The sequence below is a fragment of the Babylonia areolata genome, chromosome 15, assembly GCF_041734735.1.
Source record: "Babylonia areolata isolate BAREFJ2019XMU chromosome 15, ASM4173473v1, whole genome shotgun sequence".
Classification (NCBI taxonomy): Eukaryota; Metazoa; Mollusca; class Gastropoda; order Neogastropoda; family Buccinidae; genus Babylonia; species Babylonia areolata.
Genome location: NC_134890.1, coordinates 34,745,042 through 34,749,697, shown reverse-complemented (window position 1 = coordinate 34,749,697; position 4,656 = coordinate 34,745,042).

The window sequence follows — 4,656 nt, the reverse complement described above, 5'->3', positions numbered from 1 at the left end:
CTCTTGTAGCGCTGCCACACAACACACACCAGCCTCTTGTGGTGTCCTGCCACACAACACACACCAGCCTCTTGTGGTGTCCTGCCACACAACACACACCAGCCTCTTGTAGCGCTGCCACACAACACACACCAGCCTCTTCTTGTAGCGCTGCCACACAACACACACCAGCCTCTTGTAGCGCTGCCACACAACACACACCAGCCTCTTCTTGTAGCGCTGCCACACAACACACACCAGCCTCTTGTAGCGCTGCCACACAACACACACCAGCCTCTTGTGGTGTCCTGCCACAAAGCAGAACGGTGTCACACCACACTCACCATAGTGAGTCTTGAAAGATGTCACACCACACTCACCATGGTGAGTCCTGAAAGATGTCAAACCATCACACTCACCGTAGTGAGTCCTGAAAGATGTCAAACCATCACACTCACCATGGTGAGTCCTGAAAGATGTCACACCACACTCACCGTGGTGAGTCTTGAAAGATGTCACACCACACTCACCATGGTGAGTCCTGAAAGATGTCACACCACACTCACCGTGGTGAGTCTTGAAAGATGTCACACCACACTCACCGTAGTGAGTCTTGAAAGATGTCACACCACACTCACCATAGTGAGTCCTGAAAGATGTCACACCACACTCACCGTAGTGAGTCCTGAAAGATGTCACACCACACTCACCGTGGTGAGTCTTGAAAGATGTCACACAACACTCACCGTGGTGAGTCCTGAAAGATGTCACACCACACTCACCATAGTGAGTCTTGAAAGATGTCACACCACACTCACCATAGTGAGTCCTGAAAGATGTCACACCACACTCACCGTGGTGAGTCTTGAAAGATGTCACACCACACTCACCATAGTGAGTCTTGAAAGATGTCACACCACACTCACCATAGTGAGTCCTGAAAGATGTCACACCACACTCACCGCTCTCTTGTAGTGTTCAATCTCACAGCCCCCACCCCCCACGATGTAAGACCAACATAAAAGTAAGACTTAGTGGTGGTGGTCAATGAAGATTACAATAAAAGCAAACGACAAATCACTGTCAGAACAGACTGTTAGTAATGTAGTTCCTATTTCAGTTGGATTTTTCGTGCACAGTTGAAGCTACAGTACCTATAGTGAGTCCTGTGACCCGTTCCACCAATGTGCTTTTGGAGTCGGTATTGAGGGTTATTGTAGTTCATTTTGATACCAGACTTTGTCCTACACCAATGTGCTTTTGGACTGTATTGAGGGTTATTGTAGTTCATTTTGATACCAAACTTTGTCCTAAATCAATGTCATTTTGCATTCTGTATTGAGGGTTATTGTAGTTCATTTTGATACCAGACTTTGTCCTACATCAATGTGCTTTTGGACTGTATTGAGGGTTATTGTAGTTCATTTTGATACCAGACTTTGTCCTAAATCAATGTGCTTTTGGACTGTATTGAGGGTTATTGTAGTTCATTTTGATACCAGACTTTGTCCTACACCAATGTCATTTTGCATTCTGTATTGAGGGTTATTGTAGTTCATTTTGATACCAGACTTTGTCCTACACCAGTGTGCTTTTGGAGTCGGTATTGAGGGTTATTGTAGTTCATTTTGATACCAGACTTTGTCCTACACCAATGTGCTTTTGGACTGTATTGAGGGTTATTGTAGTTCATTTTGATACCAGACTTTGTCCTAAATCAATGTGCTTTTGGACTGTATTGAGGGTTATTGTAGTTCATTTTGATACCAGACTTTGTCCTAAATCAATGTGCTTTTGGACTGTATTGAGGGTTATTGTAGTTCATTTTGATACCAGACTTTGTCCTACACCAATGTGCTTTTGGACTGTATTGAGGGTTATTGTAGTTCATTCTGATACCAGACTTTGTCCTACATCAATGTGCTTTTGGACTGTATTGAGGGTTATTGTAGTTCATTCTGATACCAGACTTTGTCCTACATCAATGTGCTTTTGGACTGTATTGAGGGTTATTGTAGTTCATTTTGATACCAGACTTTGTCCTACACCAATGTGCTTTTGGACTGTATTGAGGGTTATTGTAGTTCATTCTGATACCAGACTTTGTCCTACATCAATGTGCTTTTGGACTGTATTGAGGGTTATTGCAGTTCATTTTGATACCAGACTTTGTCCTAAATCAATGTGCTTTTGGACTGTATTGAGGGTTATTGTAACTCATTTTGATACCAAACTTAGTCCTACACCAATGTGCAGCTGTCTTACCAGCTCGGCAAAATGGTCTGCAATGACGTGTTCATTCATTTTCTTCCAACCACAGAGCCCGCTCCTTCCGTGTTTTTCCCCCACCCCTCTTCCCCCAGCACGGCCCTGAAGCATGGAAATTCTTGTTCCACAGGTCCCAGAACTTTGCTTACCAAAGTAGGAATTCACCAATCCACGATACAAACGACAAATCACTGCTGCTGTATCTGACGCACACAGCAACACGGTGTATCTGACCCACACAGCAACACGGTGTATCTGACCCACACAGCAAAACGGTGTATCTGACCCACACAGCAAAACGGTGTATCTGACGCACACAGCAACACGGTGTATCTGACGCACACAGCAAAACGGTGTATCTGACCCACACAGCAAAGCGGTGTATCTGACCCACACAGCAAAACGGTGTATCTGACGCACACAGCAACACGGTGTATCTGACCCACACAGCAAAACGGTGTATCTGACCCACACAGCAAAACGGTGTATCTGACCCACACAGCAAAACGGTGTATCTGACGCACACAGCAAAACGGTGTATCTGACGCACACAGCAAAACGGTGTATCTGACGCACACAGCAACACGGTGTATCTGACCCACACAGCAACACGGTGTATCTGACCCACACAGCAAAACGGTGTATCTGACGCACACAGCAAAACGGTGTATCTGACCCACACAGCAAAACGGTGTATCTGACCCACACAGCAAAACGGTGTATCTGACGCACACAGCAAAACGGTGTATCTGACCCACACAGCAACACGGTGTATCTGACGCACACAGCAAAACGGTGTATCTGACCCACACAGCAAAACGGTGTATCTGACCCACACAGCAAAACGGTGTATCTGACGCACACAGCAAAACGGTGTACCTGACCCACACAGCAAAACGGTGTACTTGACGCACACAGCAAAGCAGCGAAAGCTGCAGTGTGTTCCACTCCAGCCTTGTCATCCGTAATTCCCCGCCCACTGCTCTGCTGACAACAGATCAGTTTGGCCATGCTGAATCCTGTGTTCGCCGTGAAATAGACACTGCGGCCTGTGTTGGGGAGGGGGGGTCCTGCTGTCCTTGTCAGTTTCCAGTGTCTGTCGTGCATCACGTGCATCAGTCAGCACCCTCCTGTCTCGTGTTGTACGGTGTGACCGGAATGGCTGATGAAGAGAGATGTGTGAGTGAGTTTTTTTTTCTGTTCTTTAATACATTTTACAGCATATAACATCTATGGGTGTGTGTGTGTGTGTGTGTGTGTGTGTGTGTGTGAATTCAGGTTATTCTATGTGTCATGGGGTCTCAATATGTTGGTTTGTGGGTTGAGTTTTCAGTTTCTGATTCTCAAGGAGGCATTACTGCGTTCGGGAAAATCCATATTTTTTTTATGCTACACGTCTGCTGGGCAGATGTCTGACAGCAGCATTATAAGCTAACGCATTTGTCAGGCCTCGAGTGCATGCATGTGTATTCACATACCTATCAGGCTGGATTTTTTTTCCTACAGAATTTTGCCAAAGGACACTTTTGTTGCCGTGGGTTCCTTTTAGTGCGCCAAGTATGTGCTGCATACGGGACCTCGGTCTATCGGCTCATCTGAATGACAGGACGCTCAGTTCCTTCTTCGTTCGTCAGATCATAGTGGACACTCCAGGCCCTCCATACAGCCCTACAGAACTCATTTCATTGTCGTAAAACCCATCATTGGAATCATGGACACTATAAACTAAACGCAACAAGCAAACAAAAAGTAAAAGCAATAAGTTGTGAGCACATGCAGGATATTCCTACAGCTTCCGGGTCACTGGGGTTGGGTCGGGCCAACGCTCAGTTGGATTTTTTCCAGTCAAACTTGGGAGAAAGGGCGACAGCGAGATTGGAACCCAAACCCTCACAGACACTGTAATGGCAGATGAACACCTTAACCATTCTGCCACGTTGTTCCCTAATGCACGTCTTTAGAGTCGGGCCTTGTGTCTATAAAACTGCAAATAGTGTGTGTGTGTGTGTGTGTGTGTGTGTGTGTGTCCACGTGTAGGTACGTGTGGGTGCGTGGGTTCGTTGAGCGTGGCCCATTGTTGTTCTTGTTTTTATTTCAATCATAGGCCTTCCACGTAGTTTTTCCATCACTATATTTTGTCTATCTACTTATATATTTTGGGTTAAAAAGTTACTTCATTTTCTATGTTGCTGTCTTACACAAACCTTCAGGCATCTGCTGATTTTTTTCAGTAGATGTGGTGTAGCGTTTATGGTTCCGTCAGCACACTTTGACACCTTGAAACTGTTTCCAGTGTGTGTGTGTGCGTGTTGTGTTGTGTTGTGTTGTGTTGTGTGTGTGTGCGTGCGTGTGTGTGTGTATGTGTGTTGGGGGGGAGACAGCGAGAGAAAGACAGAGAGAGGATCACCC